The sequence below is a fragment of the Tamandua tetradactyla genome, chromosome 21, assembly GCF_023851605.1.
Source record: "Tamandua tetradactyla isolate mTamTet1 chromosome 21, mTamTet1.pri, whole genome shotgun sequence".
In the NCBI taxonomy this organism is placed as follows: domain Eukaryota; kingdom Metazoa; phylum Chordata; class Mammalia; order Pilosa; family Myrmecophagidae; genus Tamandua; species Tamandua tetradactyla.
The window spans coordinates 2401853-2428255 of NC_135347.1; the positions used below are offsets into that span (position 1 = coordinate 2401853).

General features: G+C 39.6%; 1 long non-coding RNA gene across 1 annotated transcript in view; it reads right to left on the reverse strand.

The window, feature by feature from the left end:
• The window catches only part of LOC143665246 (uncharacterized), a 43327-nt gene extending 23908 nt beyond the window's left edge, over window positions 1–19419 (reverse strand). The window contains exons 1-2 of the long non-coding RNA XR_013166810.1: window positions 18992–19419; window positions 12562–12661 (exon numbers count right to left, since the gene is read on the reverse strand). This is a non-coding gene — a long non-coding RNA (uncharacterized LOC143665246). The remainder of the gene's footprint in view (window positions 1–12561; window positions 12662–18991) is intronic.
• Between the last annotated feature and the right edge of the window lie 6984 nt (window positions 19420–26403).

Consider the following 26403-nt stretch of genomic DNA (forward strand, 5'->3'; position numbering starts at 1 on the left):
AACATCTTACATTTGAATTGTTTTCCACATTTGAAATGATTCTTACAATCCTAAACAGGAAAGAAGACAGGTTTAACCAATGAAGAATCAAAATTTCAAGTAGGTAGAATGACTTGGTCAAGATCACATTATATAGACATTAATCTCTTTTGACGTACATGAATTAGCTATCAAATCATAAAATATGCATTCAAGTTTTTAATGCACATAAAAATGAGAGCTTCAGGCTACAGACCCAAAAATATCAACCTCACGGTGGCAAATTAAAGATGGCTACAAGTTGTTTGCTACTCCTGTCACTGATAGGTGAAGTCTTGTTCCCCTTCCCTTGATTCTGGATAGGTGTAAGAACTTGATTACCAGCAGAAAGTGGCAAAAATGATATTTATCAGAGTGGTGCAGCCCTTTGGAGGGCAGTGTGGTGGTTCCACAGGGGCTTAGGGGTGGGGTTGCCGTATGATCCTGAAGCCCTGTTGCTCAGCATTTACCTGGAGGAACTGAGTGTAGAGACTGGGATGGATATTTGCACAGTGGTGTTAACGGCAGCAGTGTACATGATCCACAATGGATGGAGGCGGCCTAAGGGTATATAGTTCCTGTGGTGTATGCATACAACAGAGCACTGAGTGGCTGCAAGAAGGAATGAAATTGTGAGGCATGCAACTAGGTGCATGAAACTTGATGACACTATTTGAATGAAATGTCAGAAATGAAAAGACAAATATTACCATGTCTCACTCATATGGACTAACTATAATATACAAATTCAGAGAATTGAAATCAAGAGCATGGGTTATCAAGTCAAGGTCTATTGTAAAGCTTCCTAGACTGTAAACTCTTATAGCAGACATATCTATTCTGGATTTATAACTGTTATTTCTAAGATGCTGAGCTATTTGTATATAACCTGGCTGCTCTCTGGAACTTTGAGTATTTGTGTGACACCTGAGACCTTGAATTAGAGCTCTGAAGCTATAAAGGTCAGCGTTATCCCATAAAGCAATTGTTTACAAAGTTGAAAAAATGATCAGACTTTATTTATGAATGAAGCTGGTCTGAGTAGCACTAAGATAAATCAGAATACAGGGTAAAGGATGATATTTTAAAACTTCAACTTCTGTGTGAGACCAAAGGGAGAAATGTCTATTTGGTGCAAAATATGTATTTTTGGTAGCATATCATCTAATCTAATTTGTATGGTCAGTTTATCGGAACACCATAATTACGTGGAATCTTGCATAGGGCATGACATTTTGTTGGTTTGTACAGGTTATTGTGATGCCTTGGATACATCCCAGAGTGATCTGTGCAGAGAATAAAAAGTATTTGCAACCTCTTATGGAGGAACTGGGGAGAAAGGAGGAAATAATAAACTTCTCCACCTAAGGAATTCCTGATATTCTTCAAACATTGTGGGCAACCAATTTAATAGGCTAAGCCTCAACTTTGGGGCTAACTCTTAGAGACTTATTCCTGCAAAGGGGAAGCTAACCCTACTTGTAATTATGCCTAAGGGTTATCCTCAGAGAACCTCTTTTGTTGCTCAGATGTCACCTCTCTCTCTCTAAACCAACTCAGCAGGTGAACCCACTGCCCTCCCCCATACTTGGCACATGATTCCCAGTGGTGTAAATCTCCTTGGCAATGTGGGACAGAAATCCCAGGGATGAGTCGAGACCAAGTACCATGGGATTGAGAAAACCTTCTTGACCAAAAGGAGCAAGAGAGAAATGAGACAAAATAAAGCGTCAGTGACTGAGAGATTTCAAACACAGTCAAAAGATTATTCTGGAAGTTATTCTTATGCCTTATACAGATATCCTTTTTTAGTTTTTAGTGTATTAGAATTGCTAGAAGAAAATACCTGCAACTGTTGAACTGTATTCCAGTAGCCTTGATTCTTGAAGATGACTGTTTACCTATATATCTTTTTATACTGTGACCGTGTGATTATGGAAACCTTGTGGCTGAGACTCCCTTTATCCAGGGTATGGACAGATGAGTAAAAAAAAATAAGGATAAAATATGAATAAATAGGAGGGGTGATAAAGGGTAAAAAAAATTGGGTACATTGTAAAACTAGTAGTCAATGAGAGGGAAAGGTAAAGTGATGGGATGTATGGGGTTTTTCTTTTTTCTTTTTGTTTCTTCTTCTGGAGTGATGCAAATGTTCTAAAAATGATCACACTGATGCATACCCAACTATGTGATGATATTGTGAGCCACTGATTATATACTTTGGAAGGACTGTATGATGTGTGAACATACTTCAATAAAAATATTTTTTTTTCAAAAGTAATTCTTTATGACATTCTAGGCTAGGTCTCCTGAAGTCAAGCAGCTTCTACCTTTGCCTTTTGGATCACTTGCTCTGGGAAAGCCAGCCATCGTAGAAGTATCCTGAGTCCATCATTCTGTGAGGGAGACCAGACAAGCCAACTGGAAAAGCGGCATGGAGGGATATACACAACCACTTCCTGCTGTTTCAGCGACACCAGCCCTGGCATAAAAGGTGGGTGAAGAAGCCTCTATGACCATATCCAGCCACCTACAGCTGGACTGCAAGTATGTGAGAAAGCTCTGAGCAAGAACTGCTCAACTGAAACCTATGAACCCACAGAACTGTGGGAGATATTCCTAAATTATTGCTTGAAAGCATCAAGTTTGGGGAAAATTTATTAAATAGCAATAGATAACCAAAGCATTCATTCTTTTCAGAAGACATGTTGATGGAAAAGAAATTATTACAAATAAATGGATACTGATCAAACTAATAATGGTATAATTTTTTTCTTTCATAAGTATCTCATTCTACAATATCTACAAAGATTTCCACATAATCCAAAGGACAATTAAAAAGAAAAACATGATTTTTCTTGTGGATTTATAATGTGTTTTAAGTACAGTACTCAGAGAAAACAATCTGGCATCAGAGAGTGTTAAACCTGGAAGGGACCTTCCTTAGAGACTATTGGTCCAATTTCTCAATTTGCACATGAGGAGAGGGAAAACATGAGAGATTCCAAAATCCACAGAAACTTAGAAACAAAACCTGGAAACTCCAGGTCTCTAGACTCATTTTTCCTCTCTCAGAGGATATTTTAAAAACCAATATTTCAGCAGATGATGAAATCGGCATAGTATTATTTGACTATTAGATTACATTTTACAATGTCAGGTGAATCCAAGTATTATATAAATTTGATCTAAGATTTCAACCCCAAAACCAGCACTATTTTTTTTTCTAACATGCTGAATGACACTATATTGCTTGATAATTTAAAAACAAATTGTTTAGAGGCAATCTAATATATGGGCATGGAAATCAGAAGTGGGGTTACCTCTGAGGTGGGGAGGGGATTGACTGGAAAGGGGCACAAACGAACTTTCTAGAATGGTAGAAATGATCTATATCTTGATTAGGACGTGAGTTACATAGGCTTATATATTCATTAAAACTCATTGAACTATTTTTAAAATCTGAGCATTTCATTATATGCAAATCATTCTTTAATTAAAACAATAATAACCATAAGAAGACTATGTAAGAGAAATTTAGTTCATTCACATAAGGAAATAACCTGTCAACAGTTGCTTGACAAGTGGAGGTGGCTTGGGTTTATATAACTCCTGTCTTTTTCAATTTTTCAATTATGAAATGGGTGGGTGAGGTCAAAAGTGTGTACATTTTTGGTCATAAAACAAAGTAAAGCTAACAGAACCACTCAGAGGGCTAGACATACTGAATCACAGAACGTTAGTGTTGGAAAGAGCCTGATAAATCATCTAATCCAATCTTTTTCATTTTTCGGCCTTGCTAACAAAGCCAATAAACAACTGTGTTCTCTTAAAATCTGGTGGCAAATGAATATGTTGAGCCATTGTTTGTAGAGTAGTGGCCCATTTACACAATGAGATCAGGTTAGTGAAAAAAAAAAAGGTTAAAGCTGGTATTTAAAAAGAAGGGGTGGGTTCAGGAGGCAGAGATCTCACCTGCCATGCCAGAGACCCAGGTTCGATTCCTGGTGCCTGCCCATGCAAAAAAATAAAATTAAAAAGTTAAAAAAAAGTAATAAAAAGAAGAGAGACACGTAGACAATATAATCACTACAGTTTAACTAAAATATGGAGTAGACCTAAATATTCATTCTTCAGTCTTCTGATGAAGCGTAACAGCCTTTTCCCCCCCTCTTCTAGTGGGTCTCCTGATTGGAGAGCTGCACAGATTGTCATGACTGAAGAGGAGTATGATGCAGCAGAAAGAGCTGGGACTTGGGATAAAGCTGCCTGGCTCTGAATCTCAGCTCTGCTATTTGCTAGCTGTGTGACATTCGGGAAATTCCACAGCCTCTCTGTGCCTCAGTTTCCTCATATGTCATATGGGTTAATATTATCTACCCCACAGAGCTACGATGAGGATTAAGTGGGTTCATATTTCTAAAGCATTAGAACAGTGACTAGCCCACTCAAAGTGCCTTGTGTTTATTGAATAAATACAAATAAACTCCCAGTATGTACCATCTTCAACTCCGGTTTACTTTCTTAAGATGACTCAGAATTTAAAGGCACTTTGTTTCTCTTTTTTCACAGTACCCTACCTTACCTAATTTGATGGAGATTTTTATAGACTTCATTTTTAGAGCATTTTTATATTTACAGGAAAATTGTACAGAGTTCCCACATAGCCTCTCTCTCTCCACTACAGTTCCTCTGTTATTAACATCTCACATTAGTATAGTAACAATCGATGAACCAATATTAATATACTATTATTGACTAAGAGCCATGGTTTATATTTGTGTTGCACAATTCTGTGAGTTCTGACAAATGTGGATTTCGTGCATCTATCTCTACACTATCGTATACAACAGTTTCTCTGCCCTAAAAATGTCCTGTGCTTTCCATTCCTTCTCTTCTCTCTCCCTGAACCCCTGGCAATCACTCATCTCTTTACCATCATTTCAGTTTTGCCTTTTCCAGAACTTCAAATAGTTGGAATCAAACAGACAGTAGACAGCCTTTTTAGACTGGAAATATGTATTTAAAATTCCTCCATGTCTTTTCATGGCTTGATAGCTCAATTCTTTTTTTTTTCCATTCAGAATAATATCCCGGTGTATGAATGGACTACTGTTTGTTTATCCCTTTACTTACTGAAGAACATCTTGGTAGCTTCCAATTTTGGGCAATTATGAATAGAGCTGCTATAAACACTTTCATGCAGGACATAAGTATTCAAGTGCACATAAGTTTTCAACTGATGGTAAAAATGATCCAGTGTGACTGCTACATTATATGGTAAGCTTATTATTTTGTTTTGTAAGAAACTGCCAGACTGTCTCAAATGTCCATACCACTGTCTTTGTCTCCCAGCTGCTATCACAAATGCCACACAATGGATTGGCTTTGCAACAGGAATTTAATAGCCCCCAGTTTAAGAGGCTATAAGGCTTACTTCCTCCCAGGGTAAGTAACACTCAGACTGGCCAGCAATCCTTGGGTTCCTTGGCTTTCCTGTCACATAGTGATGTCCTCTCCTTTCTACCCTGGGTTTGTCATTTTCCAGCTTTCTGTTCTTCAAAGCTTTCTCTTCATAAAGTTTACAGTAAGAGAACTAAGGTCCAACCTCTTACAGAAGTCCTATTTACAGTGGGTTCACATCCAAGGGAATACTTTATGAATGAGAACATACTTTTATGCGGGGTACATAAATCAGTATACCACAACCATTTTACATTCCCAACAGCAAAATGAATGAGAGCTCCTGGGTCTCCACATCCCAGCCTGCGTTTGGTACTATCTGCGTTTTGGTCATTCCAATGAGTGTGTTTTTGATTGTTGTTAATTTTACAAGTCCCTAATGATTTATGATGTTACTTATTTCTTATCTTTATCTTTTCTTTATGAGGTGTCTGTTCATATCTTTTACCCATTTTTAATATTTTAAACTTTTTATTGCAGTAACAAATATGCAACTCAAAATTTCCCATTTTAACCATTTTCTAGTGTGCAATGTAATAGTGTCATTTGCATTCACAATAATACCCTACCATCAACAATAACCATTACCCCTACTTTTTTTATCCCTTCAAACAGAAATCTTTCACCATTAAGCTTCCCTCCCATGCCACCCCAACCCCTTGCCACTGGTAACCTAACTACTCTCTATCTCTATGAAGTTTGCTTCTTCTAGATCTCTCATATAAGGGAGCTCATACAATATTTATCTTTTTGGATCTGGCTTATTTCACTCAATATGATGTCTTGGAGGGTCATCCATGTTGTAGCATACATCAGAATTTCATTCCTCCTATGACTGAGTAGTATTTTATTGTGGGTATATAGGATATTTTTTATTTATCCATTTATGTGTCGATGGACACTTGAGTTGCTTCTACTTTTTAGCTATTTAGAATACTGCTTTAAACATTCGCATGTGCAAATATCTGTTCAAGTCCCTGCTTTCAGTTCTTTTGGGTATATAACAAGAAGTGGGATTGGCAAGTCATATGGAAACTCTATTTTTACTTTCTGAAGAGCTCCAAACTGATTTCCACAGTGACTGCACTATACTGTGGTGCCACCAGCATGGTTTAAGTTTCCTATTTTTCCACAGCCTCACAACACTTATAAACACTTGGTAAGAGCAATTCAAAGAATGGGGAGGAAATGCAAAGACCCATCATGAAGGCTCCACTAAGTAGGTGCTTGAAGAATACAATGAGCTTAGTCACTGTGTTTTATGAAGAGAATGGAGAGCTTTGGTTAATTCAATGAGGTTGAGACAATTGTTAACGTGCCATGAAGCTACCATCTTCAAAACACTTGGAGCTCTTGTGCTGTTTCAAATTTTAACTTGAGGGAATATGTTTAATAGTTGATAAACCAAATATTTATAATCTACACTGAATCTCCTTGTTTTTTAGGTTGTATCATTAGTATTAAATAGTTTAGGGGGATGTGCCAGTTTGAAAGTATTATGTACCCAGATAAGCCATGTTTTAATCCTGATCTAATCTTACAGAGGCAGCCATTTCTTTTAATTTTAATTTAATACTGTAGGTTGGAAACTTTTGAGAAAATTATCTCCCCAGAGATATGATACGCACAATTGTGGGTATAATTTTGGAGTAGATGGAGTCATGGACTCCACCCATTCCAGGTAGGTCCTGATTAGGTTACTAGAATCCTTGAAAAGAGGAAACATTATGGAGAAACCTCAGCTACAACAGAAGCCTCCAAGCCAAGAGAAGTTTCAGAGCAGAGCTGACACAGATACGGACATGTGAAGAAGAGAGGCACAGATGTTTGCAGATGCCTGGAGCCCAGCAGACATCGCCATGAGATGTTCAACAAGCCAGAACGTGGAGAGAGCCAAGGGGAGGCTAGAGATGAAAGCCTGTCCCAGAGAGGCAAAGTGAGGTACCCCCACAGGAACAGAGACTGAAAGCAACAGAGGCCAGGGGCAAGGGACCAGCAGATGCCAGCCATGTAGCTACCCAGCTGACAGAGGGGTTCCTGACCCATCGGCCTTTCTTGAATGAAGGTAACCTCTTGTTGGGGCTTTAATTTGAATACTTTCACTTCCTTAGAACTTTAAATTTACAATTTATTAAATTCCTCTTTTTAAAAAGCCATTCCAGTTCTGGAATATTACATTCTGGCAACTTGCAAACCAATACAGGGAAAATTAATGAAAAATTATTGAAAAAATTTCAATACACATAGATTACATTTTATATTGTCAGATGTATCCAAGTATGATATAAATTAGACCTACAGTTTTACACCAAAAGTAGTATTATTTGTTTTTCTATTATGCTCTACTACTCTATATTGCTTGGCAATTAAAAACAAATGTGCTCACAGGTGTTATGGTTGAATTGTGGCCCCAGAAGGCATGTCGAAGTCCTAAACCCCAGTACCTTTGAATGTGACTTTATTTAGAAAGATCACCTTTGCAGATGTATTCAAATTATGATGAGGTCATCCTGGGTTGGGTGGGGACTAATTGAATACAACGATGTTCTTGTAAGAAGAGGACAGATGAGGTGAGAGTGACAAGTAACGACAAAGCGGAGATGAAGTACTGCAGCTACAGGCCAGGGAACATGAAGGGTTGCCAGTAATCCACCAGCAATGAGGAGACACGAGGAAGGAGTCTCCCCCACAGGCTTCAGAGAGAACATGGCCCTGGATTTCAGATGTCAAGCCTCCAGAACTACAAGACAATATGCGTTTCTGCTGTTTACATTAAGTTGCCAAATGTGTGGTCCTTTGTTAGAGCAGCTCTAGGAAACTCAGACAGCAGGAAAACTAATCTACACAGATAGAAATCAAAGGAATGGTTCCCTCTTGGGTTCCCTCTTAGGTGGGGAGGGGATTGACAAGAGAGTTTTCTAGGGCGATGGAAATGATCTCCCTTAGATGGAGGAATGGATTCCATAGGGAGTTAGCTCGTGACGAAGTAACCCACTCTGCCACTCTCCTACCCCATGCCTTATCCAGTCTTGAGGACTCCATTGCCTGTTCAGTTCATCTCATTCCTGCTACCTGAACCCCCAAACTGTACACTAGTATAACATGTCAGAAGAAGAGGTGGGACTTCTTTCCCGCCTACACATCTAGTCAGAACAGTACTGGAACTAAATTCCTGATTAAAAGCAAAACAAAATATGTCTTATAAATTGACATCCACTTGAGTCAGGACTCTGTGTTTTAAAAGCCTCTGTTAGATGCTTCCTACTGGGGAGGGTTGACAGGTCACATTTCATTTGTTTTCTACTGAGGGAAGTGGTGGGCTACATAAGGACATAGAATTAAACATCCCATGACTGCACGAGCTAAGCACACATTACAAAGAGAAGTACGAAAATCTCAAACCACTGCTAAAAGCATACATTCTCATCCTAGACAGGCTGATTACCGCCTCACTGGCAGGGCTGGATGGAAACCCCCTTCTGTAACAGTTTGAATGTCTTTGTTCCAATATTTCCCGGCAGTGAAAACATAATGGAAAAGAAACTGCGAGATGAGAACTCACTATTTCCATTTTCTTAATATACGAAAAGTAATTGTGAAGGAAAAAAATGTAAGAATTTTAAAAAGACAGAGACAATGAGTTTAGATAATCTAAAATCTTCAAGAATATGCGATAGTTTACTTTCCTTAAACGAAAGGAACAACAAAACACAACTCAACAGCAAAAATGTTAATGACTTAAATTGTTGCTAAGTATGAAAGGAAGCTTTCAGTCTAATGAATGTGGTATGAGCCATTCTTATGGAATATTAGTGAAAATAGGTGCAATTGAGGAGGATACATTACAGCCCCTTTCAATACTGCCTAATAACAAAACTGCACTTTTAGCATAATAAAGACACATTCTACCACATTGCAAAATAATCCTATAGGGGTGAAAACATAATGTGACCTTTATAAATCAATGCACAAAAACACAAGTTGGTCCAATGGTCCAAATACATGGTACTTGCTACTGCCATTTTCAATTTTAGGGCCCCGATGACTTTTCTAGGCCCTTCTCCAGCATTGCAGCACTCGTTACCATACACCTGATAGTCACACGAATGCTAAATGCATATATTTATGGTCACCACTGAATTCCAAATGATGATGGCTTAAAAGTATATATTATTATTCAAAACAAGTGAACACATTTCAAACAAGAAAGCTGTACTAGTTTGCTAGCTGGCTGAATGCAAGATACCAGAAATGGAACGGCTTTTTAAAAAGGGAATTTAATAAGTTGCTAGTTTACAGTTCTAAAACTGAGAAAATGTCTCAGTTAAAACAAGTCTATAGAAATGTCCAATCTAAGGCATCCATGGAAAGATACCTTGGTTCAAAAAGGCTGATGACATTCAATGTTTCTCTCTCAGCTGGAAGGGCACATGGTAAACATGGTGGTATCTGCTGGCTTTCTCGTGGCTCTACAAAAAGGCTCTCTCTCCAAAACCTTTCCTCTTTTAAAGGATTCCAGTAAGCAACTTCACCTTTGATGGGTGGAGACACACCTCCATGAATATCATCTACTCAAAAGTTACCACCCACGATTGGGTGGGTCACATCTCCATGGGAACAATCAAAATGCTCCCACCCAACAATAGTGAATGAAGATTAAAGGGCGTGGCTTTTCTGAGGTCCACCACAGATTCAAACCGGCACAAAAGCCCCCTTTTAGTTTATGAAAGAGATGACAACTCACAGCAGAGAGGAGAATGGACTCCTGTACTGTGCTCTGTGAGGACTCAGGGTTGGAGCTACCACAGCGAAGAGGCTCTCAGAGAAAGAGGTGGAATCCAAAGCCAAAAACCAGTTCCCCTGGGGTCTGCTGCAATCAGAAGACAAATGGTCTGTGCTCAGTAGCATGCATTCATTCTGTCACAAGAGGCTGTCAATGCCAGCTTTCCCATGCGTTTGTGGAAATACAGTATGAGTCTTTTTTCCCTTTTTGTTGCTTCAGAACAAGAAGACTAAAAAAGTCCACTGCTGACAAACACTGCTTTGGGCATTTGACACTGGTCTTTGATCTAGTTACTCAGACAGTTCAAAATGAACAAATTAGGTGTTTACAACAAAAGGCATTCCGTCTCAGGCTATTCACGTGCCAAGTGGTGTAGACAGTCATCTCAAACAGAGCTGGGAAATTTCTCCCTGCCAGGACACAGGCTGGGCTTTAGGAGTTAATCCCCCAACAGTAATTAATAAGTCATTGTCCTGCTTTTTTGAATTTAAAAAAAAAAAAAGAAAGGAAAGAAAACACGGGTTTGGGGATCCACAAAGTAAAAGCTAAACCTTCTGGAATTGAGGACGGGCAGTTCAGCTCTCTGGAGCTAGGGGTCCACAGGTATCCCTCCTGGCTCCTCTAGGGTGATGTAGAAAGCATTCATTTTTAGTTTTGCCTAAGGTCCGAGGCTCCTGCCCAATCTACACACCTCAAAGAAAAGAGCAAAATCTTTATTCTGTTACTTAAATCTAGCTTTTAACTCTAACATCATTCTCAAAAGGAGGAAGGAAATCGGGTATCTCAATGAGATACATCAAAGTAAATGGTTTTGCTCCCTCACCTTCGGTGTCTGTTTTATTCCTGTTGAAAACCATACCACTTAGAAATGGGCTCTTTGCCTCAGTTTCCCGTGTGTACAGTGAAAGTTTTGTACTACGAGATAATTTGTTAAAAGCTTTAGCAGGCCATCATGAAAGATTGTAATTAGAGTAGGTAATTTGCACCATGTTATTTGTGCTAAGGGACACCTGGACCTTTTTAGTACTGTTTAGAATGTATAGAAAAGCAGACACCATCTCAGTCATGTGCACGGCAGGCAGAAGGCTTTGCTGACTGCTGTGTGATGTAATGCGTTCATATTGAACAGGCTGAAAAGCAGTGCCTAAAAATCACATTTCATCTTCTGCAAGCAGTAGAGGGTGTGAAAGAGAAAATGAGTGCAGGAAAAGAAATCTATTAGCACAGAACCAAATGTCCCCTGGAATCTAAAAAGTCAGACTTGAAAATACAGAGTGAACCAGCTGGTCTAATATGTTACTATCCTGGCTTATAATTACCAGAAAGTAGTTATTTATCTGTTGTGCTCAGCTCCCCTGTCAGTACTCCTGAGTTTAATTATCAGATTTCACTGAAAGTTCAATTTCCTCTGTTCCCTCCTCTTTTTGCAACAACATAAATCGAAATTTCCTTGTAATTTCTGTTTACTGTTTTGGCACACCTTCTCGTTGAGCCTCAGCTCTTGCTGACAAGGCCTTCTCCTCTCACGGCTTCTCACCACCAGTAAAGGAGGCAGCTGTTTGGCGCAGTTTCAACTCTCACAAGCACGACTCTTTGGTATAGCAAAGTTCACAGCTGCTTGTCCATCACTTTGGTGAAAAAGAGACGCCTCCACAGAGGTCGTTTGCTAATTTCACCACCGCTGAGCCTGAGGTCCTCAAACATCTGCCCAGGATGGTGCAGGAGAACCAGGAAATTCTAAACTGCTCCATATAAGAGGCCAGGAGAAGTAAAACAAAGAGTTCTTACCCTGCTCTCCTGGCAAGGGATCATTCCGGTAAAAAAGATCTTGTTTTGGGTATGATTCTTTCACACAAGCCATTTGCAGAAACAGAGCCCTGACTGACAGGGACAAAAGCTAGGTCAGGCAGAGAATTTGGGGACCAGGGCATACATATTTTGAAAGAAAGAAAATTAATAATAACACTTACAGCCTGTGTTGTCTACTGTCTTTTGTGGGACATCCACTAATGAATCCAGTGCTGAGAAAAAGAATGGATGCTCAGTTCAAGATAGTGTTACAAGGTTGCTCATAATCTAGAAGAACCCTTCAAAAACTGTCCTGGATGGAAGTAAAGAATCAGATGGCAGCAATTTTTGCTGAATTTATTTGCAGCTGGGTTCAATAGCAATTAAAAGCTTCTCAAGTCAATCATTCCTCCTGATTGTAAGTCTGTCCATCACACATTCTTACAACAGGTTTAGTGGCAGTCAACTGAGTACAGACCTTGAATGTACTCTTGGACAAGTCAACTAACCTCTCAATGCCCAGTTTCCTCTGCGCAGTGGGATAATGAAAGTTCCCAACTCATAGGGGTGTTGTGAAGGTTGAGTATATTCCATGTAATAGGACAGTGCCTGGCAAATAGAAAATACAGCATAGGTAGGTATCAATCATTGTTATTATTACAACTGTTTAATTTTCTTCATTGCTTCTCCTTCCCTCAGAGTTTCTGGTGTATTAATTTGATTTCTTCAGACTAATATTTTAATAAATACCAATTGATTAACAATGTGCAATGCAATGTTACAGGCTTCTGAGGAGAACTAGGTCATTGGCAAATACTTTCTCCGGCACCAAATGCTTTGATAAATATAACTTCTAATAAGGTGACAGTGAACACTGTTTTTCATGCAGTAGAAAAGCACAGCAAGGGTCTAAGATGGATGGGGTTTTACATACTTCTAGAATGTAAGGCTCTGCTCTCTGTATGCCTCAGTTGCTTTATGACTGCTACAACAAATGACCACAACCTTGCCTTAAAATGGCAGAAATGTATTCTCTAGTGCTTCTAGAGGTCAGAAGTTCAAAATCGAGGTGAAGCCTTCAGGGGAGAATCTATCTGTTCCTTGACTCTTCCAGTTTCTGCTGGTTCCAGGTGCTTATTGGCTCATGGCCACATCACTTCCGTCTTTGCCTCTTCTTCTATGCACCTTCTCTTCAGTCTGTCAAATTTCCCTCTGCTCCACCTTTATAAGGACACTTGTCACTGGATTTAGGGACCAGAATAAACAAGATAAACAGCTCCTCTCAAGATCCTTAACCAAGTCTTTTGCCATATAAGGCGATATTCAGAGGTCACAAGGATAAGGATGTGAGAATATGTTTTTGGAGGTACACCTTCCTGCCCATGACAGCATCTATTATCAAAATATTCCAAAAGTTGTAAGATTGATTTATTTTAATCAAAACCATATGACTTATAAGTTTATAAGGGATATGTGTGCTGGCCACCATTATTAATTATACTCACACGCGCACACACACACACACACACACACATACACACACAAACATGGGCTTTTCCCCATTAGCGTTGTTTGGAGTTTTTGTTTTGTAACTGAAATAAAAGATGCTTCACTGGGTGAGAAGCCAAGAGAATGAGAAGGGAAGGAAAGAAAGGAAGTGGATGGCCATATTCTCACACCACAACCCATGAATTGTCTTCATTCTCCTTCTAGGAACAAAAGAGAAGACAATGAAAGGATTTCCTGAGGCTCTTCACAGAAAATAGAAAGAAACTCATGGGACCCCAACAAGGAGAGCTGAATTGGAGCCCAGATTGCCACAAGTGTGGTCAACAGGCCGAGGAGGCCTTTCTCCCTACCCCTGTGAAGAGTCAGCACAACTCCGGCCCGCTGAAATCTGAAGCTCTGGGAGCATCCTGCAGCATTCCCTTTTCTTGGATGGGACTGAGGCATTATCCGAGCAGTGGAAATGGGCAAGTGGGAACAGAAGAGGATCGATGGAGGCCACTGGAGTGAGTGCACCAGAGACCCATCTCACTGGAGACCTCCAAAAAGGTTGTAAAGACACTTTATTGTGGGTGAAGCCCTGTCTGTGAACGGGTAGAGGTGATCACGCAAATTAACATTTGCACCACCAGTATTTCCCTTTTTAGAAAATGAGATGTGGATGTAGGACAACCATTAAACTATAATGCAGGACTGAGAAAAGGTGGGGGAAGTGTTTTGAAAACCTGGTTGCATCAATTTGCTGTTGCTGCTGTAACAAATTCCCACCGACTAAGTGACTTAAGACAGCACCCACTTATCTCCATATGTCAAAAGTCTGCGTGCAGTGTAGCCCAGCTGGGTTCTCTGTCCTGAGTCTCATGAGGTTGAAACCAAAGTGTTCTTCTGAGGAAAAATCCACTTCTAGGCTCATTCAGGTTGTTGGCAGAATTCTTTTTAATGGAGCCATGGGACTGAAGTCCTGTTTCCTTGCTGACTATTAGCCAAAGTTTCTAGTGGTGCCCACATCCCTGGCTCACAGCCCCCTCCATCTTCAAGCCAGCAGTGGCCACTGGCAAACTCATCCTTCTCATACTTCTAATCTCTTTGTCTCTCCCTTCTCCTTTTTTTCTCTATTATCTCCCTATTGCCTACCCCACCCAGTCCATGGTCATCTTTGTTCTAGATTCTGACTCTATGAGTTTGCTTAGCCTAATGATTTCATCTCAGTGCGGTCATATAGTATTTGCCTTTTTGTGTCTGGCTTATTTCACTCAACATGATAGTGTCAAGGTTCATCCATGTTTTCACATAGGTATGAGAACTTCATTCACTTTTATAGCCCCTCCTCCTTTTAAGAGCTCATATGAATGTATTGGGCACCCTGTACAATCCAGAATATTCTTCCTGTTTTAAGATTAGCACATTAACAATGTTAACTATATCTGCAAAGTGCCCTTTTGCTATGAAAGGTAGACTCTTTGAAGGTGTAAAAACAAGATGAAGGTCAAGGGGGGCAGCGGAATCTGCCTACCACATTGGTGAATCTTGAAATAAAATTTCTCCCCTCCCCCAGCCCCCCAAATATATATGTGGTCTAGCATACAGAAGACAGAAGGCCAAGTTCCAATTTCACCACTAGTGCCAAGTTTTTTGTTTATACTCGGCTCTGGGACTAGTTTTGCAGAATTGTAAAATGAAAGAATCTGACTAGATGCCACATAGTTTCCCACTGCTCCAAAATTATGCAAATCAGTTTTCCAATAGTGAAAGATTACAACCCATTATCAAAAATCTGTAGTGCAAAATCTGTCTTGTGGTTTCTCAGCCACAGGCTGAGTTACTGTCAGCACCATCAACTGGGGTCAGAGCAGTGGGATTCTGCCAGCTTTTGTTTGAGCTGTGCTTTTGAAGCAGATGACATTGGTAGAATATGATATGATAAGCATAGCAAACAGTTTCCTTCAGGATATCGCCAAGTATGCACACAACGGAATCATCCAAAATAAAGGTTAGAGCTGTATGAACCTGGCCTGTAACCAGCTGACATTACTTTTGCGCACATCATTTAACATGGAATTTAAATGCAACCAAGTTTTTAAAGTGAAAGACATAGAGGGCCTCTAATTTCCAGGATACCTGGAGTGAGACCCACAAAAAATGCAATGAACTCATCCTATTGGTACCCGACTCCTTCCATAAACTCTCCCTAGCCAAGGATCAAAGAGGAGTTTCCAAAGGATTGGAAATTTAGCAAACCTTGTCAGAGCCCGAAGTCTAAAGCATCACCTGAAATCTACTAACTTTCAAATAAAGCCTAAAAATTAACTAACCACCTAATCTTCTCCCTCTTATGGGGCTTACTAATAACGTCATTAGATGGATCTCGGCATAGGAAAGGGATCTGTTCAGCATACACATTTCCAATGTGCTGACAGCAATAAAGACCCTATCTTTTTGAGTTTCCTTTCTCCTCAACTGCTCTATCTCCATTGCTATGTCCCTCCATCTACATCCAAATCTTCTTTTTGTTGTTTTTTGGATGGGCAGGCTCAAACCCAGATCTCTTACATGGCAGACGAGAACTCTGCCACTCAGCCACTGTTGCCCGCCCCCAAATCATTTTTTATTCTCCTTCTCTGTCAGAAAATTGGGTCGGAGATTAAAATCATGACTATTTCCTTGAATTTTCCTAAAAGCTTGCTAGTAGTTGTTGAAGCTGGTCCACCCAGATTTCATAGCATTAAGCAGCAATGCTACCTAAAACCCATACCTTAGGTCTAGAACTAGTTTAAATTCATTCAACAAATATTTATTGACTACTATCTAAGCCAGATTCAGTTCTATGTACTTAGGATAAAACGCTAAACAAGACCACCTTTGATAGCACAGAGTTTATAGTCTCGGAGAAAAACAATAAACAAACCAGTACACAATGACCATGAAAGAAGATGAAGGAAGATAAGGTAAGAGGGTGTGACAGGAAAGGAGAATTTTTGAAGAAGGTAGCTTCTGACACAGTGGCACAGTGGTAGCAAACTGTGAATAAGTGGGACGAGAGCATTAGAGGGCCTGGAGATCAAATGGAAAGGCTCTGGAACAAGAATGAACATATTCAGGGAACATCAAAGGAGCCAGTGGTTTCTTTAGTGGTTTGAGCAAGTGGTGGGTGGGTAGAAAGTGAGTACAGAGGAAGAGGCAGGGCTATGTAAGCCTAAGGGAATGACTTTGGAATGGAGTCTAAGTGTGAGAGAATGCAATTGCACATTGAAAACAGAGGAGTGACATGGTCTGATTTACAATCTCAAATCACCACTCTGGCTGCAGATGTAGAATAGAAATCAAAAGTGAAAGCAAAAGTGCAAATTAGAAAAGTTATTCTGTAGCTCAATATAAGCCCACACTAGAGATGATTATCAGACTGTGTTGGACTAAGGTGGTAACACTACGAGTCTTGAAAAAGTGGTCAAGTTTAGGGTACATTTTGTCAAGTTTTGCTGACACGACTTCCTGATAGAATGAATGTGAAAAATGAGGGAAAGAGAGGGGGCGGATTGTCCATCATTGACCATTAGGAGTCAGCTGTCAACTACATTCCCAAACATAAATTCAATCTTCTCTTTAAGGAGAAAGGATTGCTACTTTCCTTCATTGCTTATTTCCTTTGGAGGATGTATTTGTGTCTAGATGTGAGGAGATAATGATGGTAGCTAGAATGATAGATGCTACTTTTGATGTTGTACATACCCAAAGCATACCAGCCCCACTGAGAAGAAAAAAGTGTGACCCATTCTATACACACTGGAGGCAGCAGAGAGACCAGCAGAAAAACATAAAATCATCTATTCCCACTGCAGTCAGTACTGTCAGGCAACCAAAGAGAGCAAAGAAAACCATTTTACCTGTATCCCAAAGCTTTAAACTGATATGGTTTAGCTGTGTTAGCTTGTAACCCCAGACTGGCATTTGGCAAAATTGAAAGGAATAGCTTTTAAAATCTCAAGGTACAAAGTCTACCTTTACCAGATGTTAAAACTTACTTTCCCCCGAGCATCTTTTTAGATCAAGAATTGAACTTTTTGCATTTTTCTCCTTAATTGTCACACCTGCTCAACTCTTGGTGCTAAATGTATATTAAATAAACCAAACAAATATTTTATATCCAGCTATATAAATTCCTTCTTTTTTTTTCAGATTCATTGCAAAGCTCAGTATCAACTGTTTTATTTAATCCAATTTGATAAATCAGTATTTGAGTTCTTACTATAGACCAGACACTGTAGCTTCTGGGAATACAGATTTAAACACTACATAGTCCCAGCCTAGTAGGAAAGCAAGAGCGCTAAATAAATACCTATATTCATATATGGTATCACAGGAAAGGAATGGATAAAGAGTGCTGAGAATACCGATAAATAAGTCATTGCTATTCAGATGAGGGTTTCAGGCAAAGCTTCTAAAAAAAGCAGATATCTGAGGGGACCATGAGCACGCAGAGTCACAATTGAACCTTACGTTAACGTTGGATTATAATTAATAGCACAATTTTTAAATGTGCTATCATCAGTTGTAACAAATGCTCCACACTGATGCAGGTTGTTAATCATAGGTGGTATGTGTGAATCCTGCGTTTTATGCATGACTGTCTTGCAGACCCACAACTTCTCTAATAAAGGGAAAAAAAGTAGAAAGAGAAAGTATGTATTGGTCCAGTGGCTTGTGGTTGCTGATGGTGACAGTTAAAAAATCAGTGGGGTTAGGCGCAGGCTAGCATAGCTTCGAGAGCACGGTCCATGCAGTCAGCCAGCCCCTGCCTGACTCTGACCGCTAGTACTGTGTGTCTCTGAGCAAGTTACTTAACTTCTATGAGCCTCGCTTTCTCCACCTTAATACTGGAATAATAGCTATCTCACAGAATTCCCTAAGGAAGAACTATTTTAACACAGTGCTTCTTAAGGAACTCATTTAGTGAATAACAAAAGGTATATAATGTTTGTTGCGACTAGAGCAATAAAAGCTTGCCAGTAATTTTCTTATTTGGAGCATACTAATGAAGTAGGCAGGGCAATTTTTAAGGAGTGGTTTAGCCTTTAAAAAAATATCATTGTTCAACTCCTTTGATCTCAAAGCTTACGACAGAATTTACCAGATGGACACGTCACTTTTTGATGATTATTTTTGTGGTTAATTAATTCTAATGAGGTTGAAGTGATGGGTTTAATGTCCAAATGGGTCATGTGGCTTCACCCTGCCCTCTGCCCACAGACTGAACCTCCACTCCGGCCAAACATGAGGCAAATGCATCATGAAGGGGGCCAACGACCACAGAGTAGAACTCTGTCTGCAAGACTCAGAGCTCAGAGCTCATGCCCTAATGGCAATGAGACAGTGATGTCATCCTAACAAGGGAATTTAGTGCTTTAAAAATTATAAATTGAGCTGCATTGTTCTTACGTCTGTAGATGAGGCTGCACCTGGATTGTACATTCTGGATTATATACTGCCGTGCTGACAGCATGGAAATACTTCATATTTGAATAGTAAATTCATATTTCACCAGAAGCTTTTCCAATGGCTGTATTATAGTCTCATTTCCAAGATGATAAAATATCAAGCTTACAAACCCTGAGCAGGACTTAACATGGTCAGGGTGCCACGATGCCAGGGAGAAAAAAAGGTGATGCTCTTGTGGGCAGGGAAGAGATAAACGACTAGCTTTTTGCCTTGGTAAAGCCCAGCTCGGTAATGGGGACCGTGAGAATGAAAAACAAAGGAAAGGCAACCCCACATTAACTGATCATTCTATACTTTCTTCATCTACTCTTTTCTCTTCTTTGCCTGGCAACCACTAAACATTCTGTTGTCTCCAAAGCAGAATCACAGCCAGCCTCTCTGTGCCAGAAACGCATTTAAATGACAATGCAACTCTTGTTGTTAAGGAAGGGCAGTGAACTGGAGATGCCTTGCCTACAACTGCTTTGCTGTGTTTAGACTGTCCTTTGGGCATCATTTATTCTGAACACATTTAAGGGCAACTGGGAACGAACTGATGAGCGGGCCTGAGTACTGAGAGAGGTGAAGGAATGGCATTTTAAAGGCAAACATTGAGACGTTTCAACCAGAGGAAACAGCAGCTGCTACAGATGCTGATATAACAGAGGACACCGGGAACAGTGAACAGGGTGGAATGTCAGTGCAAGACCGGAGGCTGCCATACAGAGGCAGCTATCCACTAAATGAGAATGCCATGTCACTCAGGTGCTGCACAGTGTCTCAGGTCCTTCTCTCAGCAAGATAACTGACTGAAAGATAAACCAAGCACCCAATGAAAATTGTCGTTATAGAGACAGAGAGAGAGAGAGCACACGAAAGAGAGAGATTTAGAATGCATGGGCCTTGGTGACAGAAGAGATCTTATACTTGACATCCTGAGCCTCATGTATAGCTGACATGAGTGTTTCTTAAGAGCAAGCTGCGTACACCTATTTTACAAGCTGAAGGATTTTGCTTTATGTTCAGTGACCTTAAAGAAACTCTACTTTGGTACCTTTGATTCAAGAATTCTTTGCCAACTTCTCTGGTTTCAAATTATCATTAATGATGGGAACAAGTGCCAATGCGTTTGACTAAGTGTCCAAAGCATTTGAAAGTTTAGAAACATTGTCTCCTGGATTGAGAAATGTCATTTAGATGTCAGTTAACCCTAAGGTCCAGAGGAGTTCCTGGAAATAGAAACAAAGAGTATCTGCAAACCCCATGAAACAGCATATCAAAGGATTGGCTCCAAGTCAGTCTGACATTTGAAGAACAGCAGGGCTAACATCAGGTGAGATATCAAAGGAAACAAAAAAGGCAGTCAGGCAATAGCAGCCTTACCTGGCCTTTGCTGGGGAAGAAAGGCTAAAAAATCTAAGGCATCTATTTCTCAATAGGTTCATAGAAAGTCAAATGCTTTCATTTACACAGAGAAGTTACAGTGGTCCCATTTCTTTTTGCTCATTCAAAAAGCATTTACTGAGGAACTACTATATTTCTGGCTCCGTGCTGGGATGGGGTTAGCAACTACATAAGACACAGTGCCTGAAAATAGACATGCACACACACACATGCACACACACACACACACACGCACATGATTTCAAAGGACTATGATAAATATCTTTAAAAAGTATGAAATGCTTATAGAACAGTATAGATGATTTTTGTGTGCTGTATGGTAGGTGTCACTTCCATGTGAGTATTGCGTTATCACAGCAGCATTCACTGAATTATTTTTTTGAGGGGCAGGTGTTAATGCATGGTCAGGAATGGAACCTTGGTCTCCACCATGTCAGGTGAGAATTCTGCCACTGAACTACTGCTGCACCCCCAGTATAGAGGATTTTTAAAGACTCATTCAGAGAAAAATCTAGAAAATAATAATAATGATAATAGTGTGGGAATTACCAGGGTTTTGGAGAAGATGGAAAATAGACTGTACCATTAATTGAGAGAACATTGAAGAGAAGCAGCAGACTTCAGAGGGACTACAATGCATTTAGCTTTGCATATACCTCTCAGATTTACAAAGCTGTCCCCAAAATAATAAAGTGGCCTGAACTAAGTTTCACATCTTTTTTTCTGCCACAATTGTCACCACCATCTTTAAACATATGAATAGCAAAACAAACAGAAAAGAAACAAAAAGAAAATAATGATTTGCTTGTATCAAGCAAAAAATGATTGGCTCTTACTTAGGACAACTAAGAGATTTAAGGCAATTGTGCCAGATGCTCAAACTTCCTTCATCTTGTTTATTTTTTTTAAACATCAAACTCTCTATAATTTAATTGTTAAGACTGTGAGGCCTCGAATCAACCTATATAGGTTCAGATCCTATTCAATATATCACTTGCTGGCTGTGTGACCCTGAATTTACTAAGCCTTCCCAAGGCTCCACTTTTCCCTCTGTAAAGTGGGTAAAATAGAACATAATACACACAACTCAGGAGAGGATTAATGAGATTACGCATATAAAAGCTTAGAATAGTGCCTGGGACATTGCCAATACTTGATATATATCAACTATTTATTTTTCTATGCTCGTTTTTCTCCTATTCCTTGTGCCTTTCTTTCTGTCCCACATCCCTCGATCCCCACCACAACACTTTCTCACTTTCCTATGAAAAACTTTCTAGATTGGATTTATGGAAAAATAAAAAAAAGAAAAGTTTGGGAATGAGAAGATATAGTTTCCTAAATCTTGGTGCTATCATTCATTACCTGTGTCTTCCTTGAGCCTCTGAACTTGTTTCCCTAACCACACAGTGAAGATGTTACTAGTAGCTCTCTCATTAGGGACAGAAAAGAGAGAGTGAGATGTTATTTGTGTTGAATAGTCTCCATTTGCCCCTCCGTATCCATTCTCCCACCTTCCATTCCCTCTGTGCCCTGAGTGGCTGCACTTTTGACTAACTCAATGGGCAAACTTGCCCATTGACTTCCGGCTCTTGTTGGCCAATGGAAGAGGTCAACAGGAAATTGGGAAGGCAGGGGTCATCTCCCCCTGGGTCTCCAGGTGTGAACCGTATCATTCAAGCAGCTCTTTCTTTGCATTCTGCTAGCTGCTCCCTTCCACGACCTTCGGAACCTAGGGGTGGTACATCCCCATCATCTACTGAAACATCCCTTGTTGGCTTCCCCAAGGAACCCCACACACACCTTTTTAGCAGCCCCTTTATTAAATTCTCAATTACCCTTGTTTGAGTGTGCCATCTGCTTCTTTCTAGGATCCTGACTGCTGCAACATTTCAAGTTCTTGGCACCATGCCTGGCTTCTAATACATGAGCCCTTCTCCTTAAAAACAACACCTGCCGATGGCTTCTTCAAGCATTGCCTGACTGTAAGGTGGTATTCACAGTAAAAGAGAAGTGTCCTGATCTTGAAAACCTGAACCTGGACGATCATGTTGAATCTCTGAAAACCTGGATAAATAATATCCCCAAAGTTGAACATTCTTACGGATAACTTTGTTTTGGAAACTCAGCCCCAGTAGAGAATCTAAATTAAGAACAGTTTGCATTTATCTTCTCCATATGTCGCCATTGCCAAATGCTGCCAGCTGCAATACTGCCAAATTCGTTGTTCTGTCTCTTGGACAATTGCAGACGCCTCTAACACATGAGAAAAAACAGGAGACAATGAGAAAGAAGGGCAAAGTTTGTCTTCTGTCACAGATCTGCAAAATATACCTCCTCAAAGGAATTTCTCCCAAAGCCATTGATTAGATGTTTAGGTAGACTAGGCACAAGAACCATCGGAAGTTGATTAAATCCTTTAAAAATAGTATTATAGATTTCAGTAAGGTTTTACAGAGATGGTAAAGTATCTAAATTTATTTTCATGCTTCTAGTCACTCTATCAATATCTGCTTTGGTTTGAAATCAAAATATCCGTATTTTGGCCTACCAAAAAAAAATGTAATGCCAATTATGCAGCTGCCAAGTAGTACAGGAGACAGTATGTTGGTTGTGGCACAGTTCTCCCACTTGGTTTTATTTTTCCTGTGTCCTGGAATTTTTATATCTCCATTGGCTTTATTTTGGTCCTTGCATTCACACTCGCTTTTCCTAAGCCTCATGTTTTATTAGCCTCACCTCAAACACCAAATATTTTCTATTTAGATCCTTAAATGTATGCAGGATATTAACTTCACAGCACTGTTTTCATAACCCTTGACACTGTTTGTTTAACAAAGGCTCTTTTAAAATCTCTAGCAATTGTTCCTGGTTTTGAGAAAATACGTGCTCATAGGACAGCTACTTGTGAGGAGTATTTTAAATCATTAGCGCAAACATGCTTCAGTGTGATATTTCTTTTATATGTTAATATTAGCAATCTCTTTTGATGTTTTATAGTCTTTTTTATCTACATCACAAACGTTTTGCTTGCATATTTTAAGAACTGTAAATCTCACTGATGCACAGATAACAAATCAGGATGTCTCTACTTTGTTTCAAGTCTGTAGACTGATGCTTTCTTCTCTCTGCCCAAGTCCCTCGTGTCTAAGGACCTTTATCTTCTGAGGATGAAGCAAGATGGTTCATGCTCCTTCCTAACAAAGCTGACAGACGATAATAATTACAGGGCAGCATCCTTTCGCCTTAAAAAATTAAAGACACATGATTTGCCCCTAGGAGCTTATAGCTCGCATCTATGAGGTTGTTCTGATGTGTTGGTTTACTAAGAAACAAACGGGATGCTGACAGCTGAGGGAGAACTACGAGGAAAAACAGATACTTCTCATTTTTGTGACTCCTGTTTTTCTTTCTTCTTCTTCTTCTTTGTTTTAAATTTTTATTTCCTTTAACTGTTATGAGGCTGAATTGAAATAAAGGAATAACTGGCAGCATTAAGGCCTCGGTCACCTGCAGCTCCTCCTGTCTTTCACTCCCAACCTTGGTGTCCAAAATGTTTGTCTATGGAGAGGCTACACTAGATCTTCAAGTATGCTCAGCCAGAGAATTTCTAGGGGGTTCCGTGAACACCCCCAGCTATAAACTTAGCAACCAGACTGATGCACTTGGAAAAATCACTAAAAAGACATTGTATAAAACACTGTCATATCATGAAATGGTAAAAGACATCCTATGAATAACACTACTCACTGCCGGACTATAAATGAGATGTTAATCCAATCATTTACTTGTCTACATCAAGTTCCTTGTGTTCCATTTAAAATATGCATTCTGTCATGTGTCAGAAAAACATTACTGACTTAATGCTTTGGACTGTGGTCAGTGTCTAAAGATGGAAGAATCTGAGTGCCATAATGTTTAGCGATTCGTTTTGCTGTCAGTTACCAGTTTCTAGAGAGAGGAGCAGAGAAATCACAATTTTAAGGGAATATTTTCTAATCTATTATCATTTTCCACTATGAAAAATCTTATGCATGCTAGTTAAATAGAAGATACTTAGTCTTATAAAGTTTTGATGATTACACTGTGGACCCCATTTCTTATCAATAAACCTGTTTACTTTGATGGGGGACAATCCTTGTCCCTTAGAAAGTTTAGGGTCATGCAGTGCAAACACATGAGCCCAGTAGCTTAGGCATAAGATGCAGAAACTGGAAAACAACCACAGCGCACATAATCACTCAAGCTTTTCATACAGATCAGGGTTGAATGCATCATATTAATTCAGTGAAAATTTCGTAGCAAGAAGGAGCGATACATTTTGAGTCAGTTTATTATTAACAATATGTTCTTCAGCAAGTCACTTGAGTCTCAGCTCCCTCATCAGTAAAATTGATAATAGTATATATAAGGATTAGCAATATCCTTGAAAAGACAGTGCAAAGATTGGCAGATGTTTGGTGTCCAAGAAACTTTTTTGGTTGTTTAGTCTCTAACATGGTATAATATGAAAGTGAGAGAAGAATTCAAAAGGGTAATAGCAAACCAATACAAATCTGCTTATGTAATACTAATTTTCTCCATCCTTCATTATTGTCCCCAACTTTTTCCCAGCTCAAATCTGCTCGTTTATTCTTCCCTGTTTAAAAAAGGGAAAAGCTTAGTTTTCTATGCCAATTTAACACCTCCACGGCGACTAAGAGTTTCTCTGAATGGCTCCCTCAGCACAGGAAAGACTGCATTATTTCCCACAGCAAGAATTATACCTGTCCTTGAACTCTTAGCTCCTACAGAGTATCTCTCCCAACTGGTTAAAAAGCATCTGAACCCAAGAGAATGAGAATTTGTGGACCTCATTTTCCTTCTGGTTATCCATTGCTCAGTCAAGATTTTTCATCCTTGATTAGCAGTTAATTTTATTTTACAATTTAAATAAATCTAAGGTGGAAGAATAAATATACTTCTACAGAGAAATCATCTACTTAATGTCCCAGGTTTTGCAATTGGACTGCAGGGCCCCTGAGGTTCTCTGTTTATTGACTATGTGATGGTGGGCAAGTGAATAATTTCTCTCTTCCTCAGTTTCCTCACCTGAAAAAGGCATATAAAAATAGCACCTAACACTTAGGGTTGTGGTGAGAATGAATTGAGTTAGCATATGTAAAATTACTTAGAACACAAAAAAAATGCTTTATAAATATTGGTTACAATTATAAGGGTCTCCATTAATCCTATTTCATAGTTAATTTTCATAGAAAGAAAAAGAAAAACAAAATGTGTGTGTGTGTGTGTGTGTGTGTGTACACAGAGACAACTATTAGCATGTGTAGTCAGGCCAACCAAATTAGTCCAGGCAATTAATCTCATGATTCACCCCCAACCATGGCTGACCCTGCCTCCCAAGGGCATATGCTTGGAGAGGACTGATTCTTGAATTTCTCTCTTCATTAGGCCTGTTGCCTTGGAGCCTTTCCCCCAGTAATTCCAAAAAGGATATCTTTGTAATTGGATTCAATCCCTATCTCTAAGGAAACATCTTGAATGCCCAAAGCAGTCCATCACGATCCCAGGAAGCAGCCAAACCCTGTACACCTTCTTCTAACTTCACTTCCAAGAAGAAGCAAAGATGCCATGGATCAAGGCTACAAAGCTGGAAAGCAGAGATTTGGAAGGGAGGAAAGGAAGTGAACAAAGACCACTTATTACCAATGTTCTTTGGACTCTAGCTCTTCTACATCATTTCCTCTCTCCTCTTTCAAAAGTTGGTGTGGTAAGAGGAGTACCTCCTGCTCGTTAGGGACCTTATGGGACACTTAGGTCACCAGCTTGCCAATCAGTGCTGGCTTCCAGGTCTTGGAGCTGATCTGGTAAACTGCCTATAAGGGAGCCAGGCACTTCCTACTGTTTGCACAGAACTTCTAACATTTAAAATAAGGTTTCACATAAAGCCTTGATTTTTTGTTTCTCTT